The following is a 19,259-nucleotide window of genomic DNA, read 5'->3' on the forward strand; positions in this document are numbered from 1 at the left end:
GACATGAAAATCCAAGGGGAGACTTTTTTTTTCCTGTTCCTAGGCAAGGGTTTCTGCCTATTATAAAAGAAATTAGAAACAGCCTACAGACTTTAAGCTAAAAAAGCATGGCAGCCAGGAGTGGTGGCACAGGCCTGTAATCCCTGATACCAGGGAGACTGAGGCTGTCTAATCTCTTGAGCTCAGGTGTTCTGGGCTTATTTGGGCTAAGCCAGTTGGATTTCTACACTAAGTTAGGCATTAAAAAGGTGAGCCTTCAGGAGCAAGCCCAAGTTGGAAAACAACATAAATCAAAGTTCCTGTGATTAGAGTGGGATCCGGCCCATGAGTGGCCCTTGCACATCCAGTCTGGACATGATAGGGATACATAGTCAAAATAAAATAAAACAAAACAACTACATTTGTTGCTCTCTTCAGTAACTGAGCCAGATGTTGGAAGCAGTCAAGTGGCATCTGCCTGAGACCAGAGCAGAGATTATTCCCTGGTCCAACCAGCATTTAGCAGAGTCTACAAGGCCAGCAGGGAGCAGACTCGGTGAAAGCATTGCAGTGATGTGACTGGGAGGTGACTTACTCCTTCATACATAGGTTCTGGTTATGTGTTCCATTTGTGTGCTCCCCTCAACGTGAGTGTCCTGTCCATATGTGTTCCCTGTGTGTATGGCTCTGCATGGATCCACTCTAACTGGCATGCTGGGGTATTTGTGAGAGAGTATGTCCCAGGTTTATGAGGTTTTTCTTTTGAAAATTATCTTTTCATAATCTTTGATCATCATGTCCTGAGTTATTTTTGTGAATTTTTGATAGTTCCTTATACATTTTAGATATAAGTTCTAATTTGTCATATTGCTATAACTATTTTGCCCAATCTTTTAAAAAGTTTTAGTTATAATTTTTTATTGTATGACTATTATTTCAATGTAGTCAAGTACATCTGTTTTGTCCCTATTTGTTCAATAGGAAAAAGTAACTTTTCCTCCACAATGGAGATAATACATTATTCCATGTTCTTCCATCTTCCTTATGTTTGTCTACCATCTAATAGACTGTAAGCTCCTTCAGGACAGGTGCTTTTCTATTTTTGTCTTTGTAACCACAAAGCCTGGCATATAGCATACCCAAATAGATCTGTGAACTCAGTCATCTGGAAGTTCCCTCCAGTCATGCAGATTGCAAGTCATTCATGTCTGCCCATGCTGTGTGACTCCTGTCTGTGTTCTCCCATTAATTTGTCATAAGGAGTCCACCCTTCCTCACTTCCATCAATCAGTCAGTCAATCAATAAATATTTGTTAAGTGCCTACTATATACTAGGCACTGTAGTAAGTGCTGAGGATGCAAAAAAGAGGCAAAAGACAGTACCTGCCCCAAAGAGGCTTATAATCTAATGGTTACACTCTAACCCTACTACTCCTAAGATAGGCTGTCCACCTGTCATCCTTCAGCCTCACCAAGGAACTAGCCCATCTTTTTTTTTTTTCCTGTTACACGTTTTCCCGATTGTGCCTTCAGAATTTCATTCTTTTTTTTTGTTGTTGTTGTTGTTAAGGTAATTGGGGTTAAGTGACTTGCCCAGAGTCACACAGCTAGTAAGTGTCAAGTGTTTGGTCTGAGGCCAGATTTGAACTCAGGTCCTCCCGACTTCAGGGCCGGTGCTCTATCCACTGCGCCACCTAGCTGCCCCCAGAATTTCATTCTTGACAACTTTCCATTCCATTTGAACCAGTTCTTCTTAAACAATTTTAGATTAATAGATCTAACCTATGTTTTCTCTGAACTTTTTGAACCTGCTCTACAAAAACATAGTGTATACATCTAACTATGCACAGCTTTCCTTTCCTCTCTCGCAAAATATAATGAAGTAATCACCTCTTCGTAAGGTTTGCATATCTTGACTTCAGCAATCAGGTCAGATACAGAAAAGTAATTTCTCTTACTATTTACTCCACCTTTGAAATCTGAAATTATCATTAAAAAAAGTCAAGAATTTCTCAACTCTCTGGTTTTTGGCAAAAAGAATTCCAGATGTTTGGATGGTTGAAATTTCTCATCGCTACTGTGTTATGCTTTCATGTTGGCCTCTTTTTTTGTTTCTAAAGTCTTCTTCTAATTCCTCCTTCAGTCCAGGTAGTTTATAGAATAATTCTATAAAACTATAACTTTTGTTTCTTCCTCTGTTGATGCTCATCCAAATTCTCTCCACTTTGCTTTTCCCATCAATTTTTGTATTTCTTCATATAAATATATCTTCAAAATACATAATACTACTCTACTGCTTTTTGCCCATTCTAATAATATCAAAATTATTCATAATACAATGATTACATTGTCCTGTTACATTAATAATAATATAATAATCCAATGAGATAACATCTGTAAAGTACTTAGCACAGTATCTGGAACAAAGTAGTGCCTTATTAAATGCCTGTTCCCTCCCCCAATAGCTAGCATTTACATAGCACTTTAAGGTTTGCAAAGCACTTTACAAATACCATCTTCTTTAATCCTCACAACAACCCTGGAAAGAAAGTGCTATTATTATTCTCATTTTACAGATGAGGAAACTGTGGCAGACAGAGACTAAAGTGCTCTGCCCATACAAGAAGCTAGTAAGAGGCTAGATTGGAACTCAGTTTTTCCTCACTCCATATCCAGCACTCTAGCTACCTTGTCACCTACCTTCCTTTTGAATAAGGGAGTCCCTTTTAGCAACATATTCCAGTCATAAACCCCATCCCACTAAGTCAGATACCTAAAATCAAATTTACCTCCTTTTTTGAGATCTCTACTTTATCCCGTTTATTACTTATACTTCGTACATAGATAGCTAATCCTGTTTTGTAATATGTGGTAAAATAAATTCTGGACTTCTAGTCAGTAGAAAACTGAGTTTGAATTCTGGTTTAGATCTGACACCTGCTGTGTGACCTTCAGCTAATTACTTAACATTACTTAGCCTTGCTTTCCTCATCTGTTAAATGGGAATAACAATACTTGCACAAGAGTATTCACATAGTTGTTACGAAAGTGCTTTATGAAACTGGATGAGCTATATAAAATTTTATCTGTTACTCTTAGAGGCTGTTACCTGCAAATTACTGATTTTCTGTTCTGCTACTCTTCTTATATTAGATCTATTATTCTTTGTGTTATTTGGCTTGGCATATGTATGAAGACAGTTTTTTCACTTGGCTCCCAATTTCAGTTTAAAGGCCCCATGATAGGATTTTCAAATCTCCAGGAAAAAAAAAAGATAATTCTATTGACTCTCTGTAAATCTACTCCATATCTGCTTGCCAGGATCCTATTATTTCAATATTTTAAGCTGCCACCCAGAAATCAAAATCCCGTTCCAGATAGCATCTTCTTAGCAAATTGTTCACTTTCAAAATCACTTTTCTTTTTTTAAACAATTGGCAGCAGTGATTCTTCCCCAAGACATCAAAATCTTTAGCAATGCTTTCTGGAGTCTTACTGGTAGCATTATATGTCTTGACATGAATTATCACTGCCTATCTGTCCTCTAAATTCAACTGTTCTGCCTTCCTTGGTGTGGAAGTGGTAATTTAGTTATCACTACTTGAAAGTAGAGCGAAATACTGTATTTGCCCAGATAGAAGATGATCTTACATTTCATGTGATCTTTTCAAAGAAGTTCTATTCTTTGAAGAATCTGTGATCTCAATGATATAAATATTTCTCATAAAAATCCATGCCTTTTTAACCTCTGTGAAAAGAAAAGAAACTTTTAAAAGTTGTAAAAATGGAGTCTATGTTATCACATGATATAGAAAGAATATTTCAACCCTCCATAAAGAAAAACAAATATTTCCTTACTCACCATGAGATAGTCTCAGTGACACTTTCTGATTCAGTACAATGTTTGATAATAATTACTAATGATCCTAAAGTTCACATTTGTATTCCAATATATGAATATTACCCAAAAATACATACTTTAAAGAAGGGGATCTTACTATAAAGGTGTTCATACTATAAAAAAGGATCTGGGAACTAGTTTTTAAAAATATTTTCATAGTTGTATTTCACTATCATTTGCTTCCTTTGTAATCCTATGTATTTTTTGTGCATTTACACAACATTTTTCTGAGAGACCCCTAGACTTCACCAGACTGCCAAAGAGTCCATGACATAACAAAAATATCAAGAACTCTTGCTTTAAAGGCTGACCTTATTCTAGAAGAGATTGTCTGCTGTACTATATGGTTCCTAATATCCTAATGCTCCTTCCCTATTCTTCTTGAAAATCTTGTTTGTGATACTGCAAGTACTTCTACAAATCAGGGAATTATTTAGGTTAAAGCTGATTTTTTGAAATTTAAATAGCCTTGGGAAGGTTAAGAAGCCAACAGTTATTTATATCTTAGTATGAATTAATTTAATCAGATTATTTTTATTCTAATACCCCCATTAGATAGCAGATAATTGTAGCTTTAGAGCTAAAAGGCACCTTACAGGTCATCAAGTCTAACCTAATTCTACAGATAAGGACAATGAAGATGCATCATCAGAATAGACATTTTGATGATCTCAGAATAGTGGATAGTGTTGGATCATGGAGCCCTGGTTTAGGGAGGAAGAGGAGAACTAAGGGCTGAATAGAGCAAAGCAGGACAGGGTATGGTGCAGCCAGAGGATTCCAGGTACCTACCTAATAAGCAGAATGAGCAAAGGCAGTGAGAAATGCAGAAAGGGAGATGAGAAAAAACAAAGAACAAAAGAAAGGGACATAAAAAAGAAAAGAATAAAAATGCATCGGTGATAGATGTTAAGTGATACATAGATAGAAAGAGAGATAGATATCAAAGGCAAACCATGAGGCCCAGATTGGTTTGGCTGGAATGCATTACAAGGAAGATTTGGCTAGTAGATAGGAATACATGTTCAAGGCAGGAGTGTGGAAAAGTAGAAGTCAATATACTTGACCCTTGTTCTTCTGTTCTTGCCAGAGGTTCATTTTTTTTTTCTTTTTAAAAAGTTGTATTGATGTGTTTTATTTTTACACTACAAACATTTACGATTTTTTTTCCCTATGGGAATAAGGGGTAGGAGGGAGGTACTACAGATGTAACACAGTAAAATAATTTAATAAATTAAATAAAACTAATAATTCAGTGACTTCATTTCGAAGAGCTTGCAACATTCCACATCTATAGCACCTTGCCATCCCATTGAAAAAATTGTTCTTTTGTTTTTAAGATTATTTTTAAAAATATTTTTCTCTTATTCCTATTCCTATCCCATTGGGGAAAAAAAAGAGAGAAAAGAAAAACAATTCCTTGTAACATATATGCATAGTCAAGCAAAACAAATTCCCTCACTCCCCCAAAAATATGCTTTATTTTGTACCCTAAATCTATAACCTCTGTGCCGAGGGTGGATGTTTTATCATCAATCCTCTATCTAGATCATTGTATTGATAATAGTTCTTACAGTTTTCAAAGTTGTTTGTCTTTACAATATTCTATTCATTGTTCTCCTCATTCTGCTCATTTCATTTTTCATTGGTTTATGTTTTTTTTAAAAAGTTCATTTTAATAATATTGATGTTATAGTACAAATTGTCCTTCTGGTTCTGCTCACTTCACTCTGCATCAGTTCACATAAGTCTTTCCATGAAATTACCTATTTCCTAATTTTTTTGTAGCACAGTAGTATTCTATCACATTCCCATACCACAACTCAATCAGCTAGTCCTCAATTGAAGGACATTCTTTTAGTTTCCAGTTTTTTGCTATCCCAAAAAGAGCTGTTCTAAATATTTTTATATGTATAATACCTTTTCCTGTTTCTTTGATTCATTTTGGGTATTAATCTAACAGTAGTATAACTGGACCAAAGGGCATGCACTATTTAGAAATTTTTTGTACATAATTCCATATTTTTTCCATAATGATTGTATACATTCACAGGTATGCCACCATTGTTTTAATGTGCCTGTTTTCCCAAAGCACTCCAACATTTATTACTTTCATCTTTTTTATTTTTTTGGTCACCTTTGCCCATCAGATGTGTGTAAGGTGGAAACTCAGAATTATTTTAGTTTGCATTTCTCTAATCAGGAATGATTTGGACCATTTTTTCATTTGACTGGGTTTTTCATAGACTGGGTTCCTTGCCTTGAGAGAACTGCCTGTTCATATCCTTAGACCATTTATCAATTGGATAATGGCTCTTATTCACATAAATTTAAATCAGATCCTTATGTATCTTGGATATGAGAGTTTTATCAGAGAGATTTTTTCCCAATTAATTTTTCCTTTTTAATCTTAGCTTTATTTGGGTATATTTGTGCAAAACTTTTTAAATTATAAGTAATCAAACCTACCTATTTTATATTCTGTGATCCTCTCCAACCTTTGTTTGGTCATGAATTTTTCTGCTATACATCGATTTAATAGGTAATTTCCTAAGTCCGCCTCTCCCCCCTCCCCCAATGTTTCTCTAATTTGCTTAATAATGTGAACTTTTACATCTAAGTCATGGATACATCTAAGATTATTTTGATATAATGTGTGAGGTATTGGTCTAAATCTAATTTCTTTTATGCCACCGTCCAAATTTCCCAACAGTTTTTGTCACATGGTGAGTCCTTATCTCAGTAGCTGGGGTCTTCATGTTTATCGAATACTAGACTGGATATATTTGCTCCTGCATGTTGTATAGCTCAATCTGTTACATTGATTGATCTCTCTTTTTTTAATCTGTGCCAAATTGTTTTGAGAATTACTCCTTTGTAGTACAGTTTGACATCTGGCATTGATAAGCTGGCTTTGTTTACATTACTTTTCATTATTTCTTTTTATTTTTCTTTTTATTTATTTCTTTTGATGTTTTCCCCCTTTGTGTGAATTCCATTATTATTTTTTTCTTAATCTTATAAAATAATCTTTTGGTAGATTGGTTTGGTATTGAATAAGTAAATGAATTTAGATAGAATGGCCTTAAGCAATCAATATTTTTCAATAATTTAGGCCTGTATTTATTTCTGTAAACTATCATTTGTATTTATATAGTTCTTGTATGTATCTCCAGAAAGTAGACCCCCCAAGTATTTTATACATTCTGTAGTAATTTTAAATGGATTTTCTCTTTCTGTCACTTCTTGCTGAGTTTAATTGGTATTGCATAGACATGCTGATGACTTTTATGGATTTATTTTATAGCTTGAAAATTAGCTGAAGTGATTGTTTTTTCATTAATAAATTTATTTATTTTTAGTTTTCAACATTTATTTCCACAAGATTTTGAGTTCCAAATTTTTACCCCATCTCACCCCTCCTTGCACCCCGATGGCATGCATTCTGAATACCCCTTCCCCTAATCTGTCTTCCTTTCTATATCTCCCCTCTTCTCCTTCTACTTTACTGTAGGGCAGGATAGATTTCTGTACCCCATTTCCTGTATTTCTTATTTCCTAGTTGCATGTGAAAACATTTTTTTAAACATGTGTTTTTAAAACTTTGGATTCCAAATTTTCTCCTTTCCTCTCTCCCCACCCACCCTCATTGAAAAGGCAAGCAACTCAATATAGGTTATACACGTGCAGTTATGCAAAACATGAAGTGATTGTTTTAACTAATTTTTAGTTTACTCTTTAGGGTTCTTTAAATACATAGTTATATTTTTAAAAAGTGATAATTCTGTTTATTCCCTTGTGCTTCTTCTCTTAATTTCCTTTTCATGTATTATTGCTATAGCCAGAACTTCTAATATTATTTCAAACAGAAATGGTGACAATGGAAGCAAGTCCTTGTTTTACTACTGATTTTATTAGAAAGGATACTGGCTTATCTTCATTATTCAACATCCATTTCATTTTCATGACAATAAAGGAGCCCATCTTGGGGGAAGCCTTGTTTCCCTAACCTCCATACAGTCCTTGATGAATTTAGGGAACACACATGACAATCAGGGATTTAACAGAAATTAAAAGGAATTTTCTAACTCTAAGCCATAGTTGTCTGGAGTTGGGAATTGCAATTTGACAGCGGAAGAAATACAGTCAAAAGAATGGCTTAAATCTTAATTACCTAATCAAAAGAAAAGGGTGAATTTTGAAAGTAAATAGCTAGGATTAGAAGATGTCATTTAGGATGGGATTTTGATTTCTAGACTGCATCTTAAAATATAGAAATAATAGACTCTTGGTGGGCAGGTGTGAAGTCATTATAAGGAAAGTCAATAGAAAAAAAAAATGTTTTCCCTGGAGATATGAAGTCCTAAATAAGACTTTAGAACCAAAATTAGAGGGCAAGGGAGAAAACTATCCTCATGCATATGCCAAGCCATATACCACAAAGGATGGCAGGTCTAACACAAAAAAAAAGATCAGTAATTTACAAGAAACAATCTCCAAGAAGAGAGTGCATGATTTATAATAGTTGCTAAGATTTATACAGCCCTTCAAAGTTCTTAAGACGTTTTTTGCAGCAGCTCTATGAGGTTTGTTATGCAAGTACTGTCATCCTCATTTTGCAGATGAGGAAAGTGAGGCTCAGGTGAAGCAATTTAGCTAAGAACAATGAGTGCTAATCTTGCAGTCAGGAAGGCCTTTGGGTTTAGGGAAGGCAGTGGGTTTAAATTCCACCCAGATATTAACTAGCTGTATGATACTGGGTAAGCCACATTTCTGGGCCTCAGTTTCTTCATCTGTTAAAGGGGATTAGACTTGATGATCTCTTTAAAGCACTGAGTCCATATGTGACTATTCCCTCAGGGCAAGGCCTATCTCTTTTTTTGTCTGTCTGGTGCACAGCAGTGATTACTGTATACTTGTTGATTGATTCTTATATGTCTCTGATATCATTCATTTGCTATAACATTTGTGGGCACTCCTCCAATTTCTAACCACAAAGCACTCTTCGGGGTGTGTATGCAGTGTGAAATGAGTTTGCAGCCCCTCCTGAAACTCCTTCTTTTTTTTTATTTTATGGGTGCAAACTTCATTGTCAAAGAAACCTGTGTTCTAAGCTCTCCAAATAAATATCATCTAGCCCAGAAGTCACCACTCCTGAACCTCCCTAGCTATTTTGTAAAACAACATAACCCTCCCTATTGTTGCCCCTCCCAAGCACACCTCCCTATTGAAGTGTATTTAAACACTGCCCCTTCTGTTCCTCCCAGGTACCCCTATACTAGGTGCTGCTGTGGTGTCCCAAATTACAATTCCCTTGTTTCTGTGAAATACCTTGGTACTGCTGCTTTGGTAGTTCTCTTTATTTCGGGTTGACACACGTAATAAATATGTGGAGTAGAGGAATATGTTAGGACTCCTGACTCTGAGAGTCCTTTTCTTTCTTTGCAGAATCCCTGGAAAGCTCACTTTGGAATGAGGTATCAATTATGGGAAAGTCATTTCCTTGCTCAGGAGGCCTGGCTTTTTTCAGGATGTAGTGTCTCAGATAATGTGCTGGGTTTCGTCAAACAGGTTGTATGGCTGTGGCTGCCATCAGTTCAGGGAATTCAATTGTTGATAGAACCTGGGATGGTTTTTTTTGGATCTTCTGATCTCATTGGTCTCCTGGGCCCTCCTGTCTCAGAACATTGATTTGACTAAGATCAGGAAAGATGAAACACAACAGAAACAGAAGCCCCATTTGCTCAAGGACATATGGTGGCTGGGTGGGAAATAGGGCAGGCTGCCCTCCATCTGTCAGCCTACACCTCAACTTTGAATCTCCCTTAGTCAAAAGCTCCCAGGAAAGAATCTAAGAGATTGACCATTCTAGACTGCACCTTAAAATACAGAAATAATAGGCTTCTGGTGGGCAGGTGTGGAGTCATTGTAAGGAAAGTCAATAGAAAAAAAAATTTTTGGTATGCACATTCAGTTCTAGCTCAGCCTCTCCTGCATCATCAGACCTTGCTGCTCTTCAGCCCAGAAAGATTCTTCATCACTTCATGGTGCCAGCCCCTCAGTCACTCATAGCTGGAAGAAGGATCGCCAAGCCTCCATGAATTGAAATGAAACAGGCAGGGGAACATTGCAAATACTCTGAAGGAGGGGGAAGGGCCTCTCCATCAGGTATGCCCAGAAACAAATCTCACCTTAAGCTTTCAGGCCTTGCCTGGAATGCTGCTTAAGCACACCCCAGGTGTGGGTGGGACTGTAAGGGGGTGTTACATTACATATGTGTGACAGTTTCAAAACAGTGCTATGTGAGGTGGATGAGGAGGTCAGGAAGGTCTTTTTGGATAGGGAAAATAAAGGAAAGTTTCATAGAGGGGGTAATATTTTTAGATATGGCTAATTGGCAATTTGTTTTGCTATACTGTATAGATATGAATTAAGGGAGTTGTTTTTCAGGTTTTTATAACTAGCGCTTGTGGTGGATAGAGAGAAGGAATAATAAAAATTGTTACTTGAAAAAATAGGGTTATAATTTTTAAAAATCTATTTCTCAGAAATTTAAAATGGAGGGTAGATGCTCATCTTTCTTGAATGGTTTAATGTTTCTTGATGGCAAAGAGTTAGGAAATTGATTTTCATCAGGGTCCACTGACTGGCAGGGTTTTTCAACCTGTATCAGAGGCATGTCTAATGGACTAGGGTTAAGCAAAGATGGTGTTGTCCAAATGTTTCTGTCAAGGACCTTGTGACAGAATCATCCCTTTCCAGCCTTTGGTATATTTTATACTTAAGACTCTGAGTAATTTATAATACAGCTAAATGCACAGGACTTTCCCATGGGACATACACATTATAGGGGAATACAAATACAGACAAATCCACCCACCATATAACTTGGCTTTTTTTTTTTTTTTGCTTTCCCTCCCGCCAAATCACTCACCTCTACAGTCACGTTATAAGGATCATTCAGATATGTTGTGTAGTAGAGATACCTGTGCAGTACAGAATATGAGCCTCCTTCTTTACACAACTCCCCAAATATGGGTACTACAAGGGGAAAAGTTCAGACACAGAACAGCAGAATTCCTAACCCCCCTCCTTCCAATCAAACATACTTCTTCATAGTCCTCAAGCATCTTCTGGGGTAACCCAACCTCAACACACACTGATTTTCTTGCACATGCTACTTCCCTCATTCCAGTAAACACTCATTTTCATTCCTGGTGAGGTTCAGTCTTCAGAAAGAGGCACTGCTCGAATCTCCCATTGAAGTGGTCAGGGAAGGGGGTCATCTGTCTTTGCCCACTAGTCAATTGCCCTTGGTCCTGTATCAGGAGGGCAAATTTGAAGCCCAGGTTAGTACTATTAGAACAACCTGGAATCTTAAGCATGTGTTGGATATAATCAAAGCAGCGTAACCCTGCACAGAAGAACTGGTAAATGAGATATTCTGGGAGATCTCACTAAGGGTTCCTGATTGTCCCTGCTTGCTCCAATTTTGTGGCAAAAGGAAGAAGGCTTTGAGGCTTGTCTGCCTGTACAGCTAAATAAGATAAGAGGCCCTACAAGGCCCAAAGAGGAATATAGGCAGCATATGATAAGGGAAAAAATGAGACTCAAGGAACCAACCATGAGTAAGCCCTCAACAAATTTAGTAACTGAAAGGACCCCTCTCCCTCCCCCTGAAGAATGCTCAAAAGCTGGAGTGAAGATACCACCTTATCAGAGCCAGAATTCCCTCATATAGAAGAACTGGAAGAGAATAGTCAGATAATTCTGCCTCTGACCATGGATGTGAGCACCACTTGTCAGCATGTGGGATTGTGGACTCTGGAGATATAATCCTAAGGAAAGGACCCAGGGGATAACAGCAGGCCGAAGGCAACTACATTTCCTAATTTTGCCCTTACCAGAACCAGTCAGCTGTGGAATATGTGTCTTTGTAAGGAATAAAAGTGGAACCAAAGGCATGTGTAAATTGTCACTTCAATGCCAAGGGGAGTACAGCTTACTTGCTTCTGAGAAGATCTCTGAGGCAGAAGGGGACAGATCACCTCACTCATCATAGTTGAACATTTGGAATTAGGCAGTTGGATTCAGAGGTAAATCCAGGTTCCAAACTAGACTCTTCCCATTGCAAAACAAGTCCCCACACATGAAAACATGGGTCTGGCTCTAGAGTGGCCTCTCCATCTAAACCCTAGTGGCCATTTCCACTGCTACCTTTCTCACAGATCTTATCCTTTGCTACTGCTTTCTACCCTCCCCAACACAGAAACGCATAGGCTGCATGGGCTGGGGCTCCAAACCAAAAGCACATGGAACTCAGGCTCCTAGAACTGCATGTTTGCCTGTTCCCAAAAGCAGCTAAATGGCATAGTGGAGTCAGGAAGACGTGAGTTAAAATCCAGCCTCAGACATTTACTAGCTGTATGATCCTGATCAAGTCACTTAATCTCTCTTAACCTGTTTCCTTATCTATAAAATGAGAGTGGTTGTGAGGATCAAATGAGATAACTTGTATATCATTTTGCAATTCTTAAAGTGCTATTTAAATGATAGCTATCATCATCATTATTGGTAGTAGCAGTAGTATAGTAGTAGTATTAATAGCATGAACTCTAGACTTGGTTTGCTATCTGAGAGCTTTTCTCCCCTATTCAGTCCTTTGACCTTCAGTTCTCACATCCTCCTTTGTTGTTTTAGTCTTCAACCTATTTTTTCCAGATGGACGAACAGGTCCATCAGACAGATTGTAAAGAGCAGATATCTAGCTAGGCAATCTTGGAATTTATAGCTCAGCTTGTTATAAGCATTAGCTAATTTCTGAATTCCTACCAAGACTACCTCCTCACAGGCTGTAGCAGGTCTCAAATGCCTGAATTCTTTCAGGTACTCTAGTTGGGCCCTCACTACTCAAGCTCAGCATTAACACTCCAGTGTTCCATGTTCTATGTGTCCATCAGTCAACAAGCACTTTATTAGGCATTTACTACATGACAGACACTTTGCTAAGTGCTGGGGATACAAGGAAGCGCAAAAACAGATATGCCCACAAGGAGCTTGTATTCTAGAGGAGGAACTATGTCCAAAAGTTACTAAACTGTGCTAAAAGTCATTAAAAATCCTTTCACCCAATAACCCCTCAGGGGTTAAGAACCCCTGGTCTAAATATTCAATACTGACCTATGAGTGTTTGTTATCTGCCTGTTGTAGGCCAGACATTGTGCTATGCATTGAGAATATAAGTATGAAAGTGAGGTAGTCCCTGCCCTCAAGGGGTTTACATTCTACCGGAGAAGATACAAGTATCCATCAAACAAAATTACTGAAGCCTACCTAAAATCACCATGTTTCTAGGAATTCAAACTGTGTGTAAGGCTTTAAGCATTTAAGAATTGAAAGAGATGAAAGCAGTTATATGCAACACAAACCTTTATTCTTTCTTCTAATTTGCCTTTAGACACAGGGTTGTGTTGCCTTTGCCTTAATGTGAGCACAACATTGGGGAAAAAAATCTGACAGACCGCAAACAAACCTAACTCTTGTTGCCATGGAGATTCCCTTGCCATCTGTTTTTTTTTTCTCGCATGCTCTAGAGACGAAAGCTAAGGTTATATAACCTGGCAACCTGACTACATATTAACACTGACCTGATAGTGAAACCCTTGCTTTTTCTTAGCTTCAAAACAGGATGACTTTGAATCCAAATGAGACATAACTGGCTATACGGGCCCCATGGGATGAACCTAGGATTTAAAGGCAGTTCACTCTGATAACCTGAAGGAATATCTTAACTCCATCACTGGCCCTGGATCTTTCTCTCATGAGGGGACTGTTTTCTTTATTTAATTTAGATCTAGGCAATGTTATGTAGGTTCAGTAATCTGTATTATTACAATTTAGATTACACGAAATTGAAACAGAAGGGCTCCTGAAGAAGAGATCATTAGTGACTTGTGGGTATTCTTTACAAGGAAATTAAGCCCCTGACCAACCAATATCAATCCCATTTCTCTCCATCCTTATTTGGGAACAAGCAGGGGATACATCCTCCCCAGCTCAGAAGAACTAGAAATCTCCCCCTGTGCTCCTTCTCTGCTACTTGTTTTGACAGCCTCTAAATAAAGCAACCTTCTCAAGAGCAGCTTCTGGGAGCTGCAATAGGGCATGTAGTGAAAGTCATGGCATAAATAATGGAATCTCTAACCTCACTTCCTGAGGATCATAGGATTTGGGGCTAAAAGGGTTCTTAGAGCTCATTTAGTCCAGTCCCTGCATTTTATAGGAAACTGAGACTCTCAAAGGTCATAGGCATCTGTTGAGGCAGTGGATAGAGCTCTGGGCCTGGAGTCAGGAAGACCAGAGTTCAAATCAGACCTTAGACACTTACTAGCTATGTGATTCCGGGCAAGTCACTTAACCTCTGCCTCAGTTTCTTGAACTGTAAAACAGGGATCATAATAGCACCTGCATCCAGGGTTGTGAGAATCAAATGAGTTAATAATTGTAAAGTGCTTAGCATAGTGTGTGACACATAGTGAATGCTATGTAAATGTTAGCTAGTATCATCATCATTATCATCATTATTAAAAATGCTTAGCACAGTGCCAGGTACATAATAGGTGGTTAATAAATGCTTATTTCCTTCCTTCAAAGAACCATAGATTTAGAGCTGGGATCAAATTGTTGTTGTTCAGTTGTTTCAGTCATGTCCAACTCTTCATGACCCCATTTGGGTTTTCTTGGCAAAGATACGGGAGTGGTTTGACATTTCTTTCTCTAGCTCATTTTACAGATGAGGAAACTGAAACAATCGGGGTAAGTGACTTGCCCAGGGTCACACAGCTACTAAGTGTCTGAGGCTAGATTTGAACTCAGGAAGATGAGTCTTATTGACTTTATACCTGGCATTCTATCCACTGCCCCACTTAGCTGCCCTTAGTAAATTGGGTGCAGTCCTCTCATTTTATAGATAAGGAAACCAAAGTTAAAAGTGATTAAAGTACTTGCTCAGGGTCACAAATGTCTGAGGCAAGATTAGAACTCAGATTTTCCTGTCTTCCATGTTCAATGTTCTTTCTATTTATGCTATTTAGGATCAGGATTCAAACCAGGTCTTCTAACAACAGATCCAGTATTATTCCCATTATGCCATATTGCCTCCTGTTTGCCTCCTTTGAGATATCAGGCACTGAAGTGTCAAGAGAGGTCTTCAGCTGTGGTACAAGAGAATTGGGCTGAATGGATGATATTAGCTAGGTATATGCACACAATTTAAGTTCATAATATGTATCCTAGAATCTTGGAATTGGAAAGAATCTGAGAAGTCTGACTTTCCTCTAAATTCAGGAATACCTTCTATAGCATTCCTGATGCGTGTTCATTTAACCTCTAATTGAACACTTCCAGTAACAGGAGCTCACTACTTTATAAGGAAATCTATTCCTTTTTTGAACAGCTATTTTTTTTTTACCTTTTTGTGACTCCCATTCATGGTTCCTGGTTCTCCCTGCTAAGACCAGGCAGAATAAGTTTAACTGCCTTGGTTTTTTTTTTTACATGACAGTCCTTCAAATATTTAAAGGTAATTTCCAGATCTCCCCCTAGTCTTCTGTCTCCTAGACTGAACATTCCCAATTACTTTACCATTCCTCATATAACATGGCTTCCAGACCCTATACCAGCTTGCCTGCTCCCCACCTACACCGAAGTTTTCCAATGTCCCTTTTAAAACCAGGAGAATATTGTACACAATAACAGCAACATTGTCTGAGGACCAACTTTGATAGACCTAACTCTTCTCAACAATATAAGGATCTAAGACAGTTCCAAAAGACTTGTGATGGAAAATGCTATCTACTTACAGAGAAAGAACTATGGAGTCTGAATGCAGATCAAAGCATACTGTTCTCTCTCTCTCTTTTTTTGTTTCTTCTTATGCTTTTTCCCTTTGGTTCTAATTCTTCTTTACAATATGACTAATGTGGAAATATGTTTAATATGATTGTACATGTATAGCCTATATCAGATTGCATGCTGTCTTGAGGAGGAGGGAGTGGAGGGAAGGGAAGAAAACTTGGAACTCAAAATCTTATAGAAGTGAATGTTGAAATCTAAAAACAAAACAAAAAAAAAAGTGACTCCCAGAACTAAAGAGATGAACATCAGAAGAAAATTTATTTTCTTTGTTTTTTTTTTTGCTAGGCAATGGGGTTAAGTGACTTGCCCAGGGTCACACAGCTAGTAGGTGTTATGTGTCGAAGGTTGGATTTCAACACAGATCCTCCTAGCTGCCCCAGAAAATTTATTTTCTTTGAAGAGTAGTACAGACACCCCTCTTGCAAACTCCAAAGTATAGTCAATCACCATTTCAGGTGTGATCAGAAGGTACTCTGGGATAACATTACTATTACTTTATATTTTGAAAGAGTCTTGATTTAATCACTATGATTCTCAGATGTAAGTCAGGCAATCCATCATTAGGTCAAGACATGAAGCCTTCCATATCGGAAGGACTTTCCATAGCTTATACTTTTCTGGTTCAGTCTTTAAGAAGACACGGTCATTTCTGGGACTTTGGAAGACTGGTAAGATGATTGTTATTACTAATTATGGTAATTTGTTTATTACTCTAATATACTAGAAGCTGTTCAGAATATAGTCATTCAGAGTATATATTTTCCAAAGAAAACATTGTATATGGCCATTGTAGTCAGTGCAATTAGTAGGAAGAATTACAAAAAAGACATTCAAATGAGAAATTATTCCTGCTGGCACATGATGAAACCAGATGTCAAAAGTATCTGATGGCAAGTCATTTTGGTAGCATCCATCACCATGAAGTAAACCATCTGAGAATCTAATCTTGGTGGAAGATTTTGACCTTTGTTAGTTTTTATTGAACACTATATTGTAGATTTAATTCCTTCATTTCCTTTTGGAAGACATTCTGTGATTTCTACTTTATAACTGACGATTCATTGAAATTTTGTGATATAATTAACCTTCATATTGACTAGTCTTCAAACCAGATTTTATAAAGAGAAAGTTAAGAAAACAAGAGATGAAAGGTTAAAGAGATGTTCAAGGTTAAACAGATTATTAAAACTAAAATAGCAGGATCAGACCAAGTGCAGCTCATAAACCATCTGCCCATCTTAGTAAATTTATGCATGAGTGGCTTGCAAAGGGAATTTTTTCCCTCCTGGAGTATCCATGAGAAGTAAAGCTGGAAAAAACCTTCAAACCTCTTCCAACTTCCTCATGAGGAAACTAGGGCCCAGGGTGACTTTCCCAAGGTATTGGCTAATAAGTGAAGGTGGGATTTGAACCCAGGTCCTATGAATCTAAAGCAGTTTTTCCACTGTCCCATCCTGCCTTTATGATTTCATCAGTGTGGGGACCTCTCAGTGTGCAATCTTTCTCCATCAATGCAGATGGGCAAGAAGTCTCTGGAACTTTTTACTGGAGAGAGTTGGCTGAAGCATTGGGGAATTAAATGACCTGTCCAGGGTCACACAACTGATAGGTGTCAGAGGAGGGACTTGAAACCAGATCTTCCTGACTTTGAGGCTAGCCGTCTATCTTCCTATTAAACTCACTTGCAAAGAGATAATCTTGCTAAAAAGAAAGGACAAGTCCAGAAAACTCCATCCAAAGCCCCAGTTCTTGGGAGTGGTGACTGCTTGCTGGAACACTATTTCAGGAGGGGCTTAGGCCATGCTCCACAGATCTGTGGCTCTACTCTCCAAACTTCTTTCATCTTCCTCCTTGTCAACTGCTTTGCCCACAAATGGTATCCTTCCCTCTTCCCCCCAGACCCAGCTTTTGAGTAGTCTTCCTCCATTAGAATGTAAGCCCATTGAGAACAAGGACTCTATAACTTGAATATATTTGTATCCTTGGTGCTTAGCACAATGCCTAGCTCATAGTAGGCACTTGATAAAGATTTTATTTATATATCTTTTATGGTCCTTGGCATGTCCACATCATATGTCAATTCTAGCAATATATTTCTAATACCTATGGAGTGGGGAGCTCTTTCAACCCTTCCTTCTCACCCATCCCGGTCCAGGCACAGTGACATCTTGAAGTGCTTCCTTTGCCAAATGAACTTCTTGTATCATTCCTCTGACTCTTAATGATGTGAAACCTCTGAAGGAAGATTTAAGGTTTTGTTATTATAACCCATGTTTCCTTTCAGGCCTATTCTATTTTTGGGGTTGGCCCTTATATCTCATAGAAGTCTATTCTCAAGGTGCTAGGATTGCCTGGCTGAATGTCTAGAAGCACTTTGCATTTTGGCTAGAATATCTCAGGTTCCTATGTCTGGGAAATTTAATCCCTGACTCTTTAGAAATCAGAAACCCAAACTCTCTCTCTTTTTCTTAGTACAGAATTTCAGAAGTCATAGGCTCAAGACAGTCTCCTTTCTCCATTAAAGTTATACAGATGAACCTTTCTTGTCATTTAACTCTACACTTAAATATGTTCAGCTGTCTCCAAATATCAGGAACCTTATTTAAAGTAAAGCTGTCTTTGTATGAATGTACACAGCATCATGCTGTACTTATAAAGAATATGAACAAAAAATACACACAAATGATGGATCTGGGGTACATATCTGTAGTTTCTACTTCTAGGGGAGCCTGTGGTTGGTGGATCACTTGAGTTCCGGAATTCTGAACTATAGTAGGGGTTAAGCTGGTTGAATGTTGACACTGTCCAGCACCAATAACAGCCCCTGGGAGTGCAGTGAGAATGGTGGGGATTGCTGAAGAAGGAGCAAAACTGGCCCAAGTCAGAAAGATGGAAGCTCAAAACTTCTGTGCTCATCAACATGGGGTCAGGCCTTGAGTGGCCCCTTCAATTCCAGCCTGGGCAAGATAGGGAGATCTGGACTCAAAACAAAATAAAACAAAGTGGCCACAGGAAACTAGCATTGGTGCAGGCTGCTTCTTTTCAGAATTAAAATTTAGATTTGGTGGTAGCCAGAATTTCTCCATGGTTATTAGACAAGAAACTACCTTTTAGATCTCTTTTTAGGAGAAAAACACCTGTATTTTCAGTGTTCTCCCCTTCTATTTTGCTAGCCTATGAAATAAATCTCCAACAGAACTTCCTATAGTCTTAATAAAAAAATAACATAGATATTGTTTCACCAAGAAGAAAGGCACACTTTGAAATATGAAAGGCTTGTTGGCTTTGAGTCATAGGGCCTTCAGTTGCATGGATCTCCACAGTCCAATACAGATCATGTTGTTTTGCTAAGTTGTGGTTTGGAGCTTATTAGCTCCAGGTTAGTGGGGTTCCAACTCTAGGCTGGAAAGCCTCCTATAGATTCTCTGAAACTGCTCTTAGACTGACATATAGGCAGACAGAT

At 38.0% G+C, this 19,259-nt stretch overlaps 1 protein-coding gene across 1 annotated transcript in view; it reads right to left on the reverse strand.

The window, feature by feature from the left end:
- Window positions 1-19,259, reverse strand: part of LCA5 (lebercilin LCA5) — a 143,208-nt gene that overhangs the window by 95,143 nt on the left and 28,806 nt on the right.

The sequence above is a fragment of the Vombatus ursinus genome, unplaced genomic scaffold (assembly GCF_900497805.2).
Source record: "Vombatus ursinus unplaced genomic scaffold, bare-nosed wombat genome assembly UNPS02000582.1, whole genome shotgun sequence".
NCBI classification, from domain to species: domain Eukaryota; kingdom Metazoa; phylum Chordata; class Mammalia; order Diprotodontia; family Vombatidae; genus Vombatus; species Vombatus ursinus.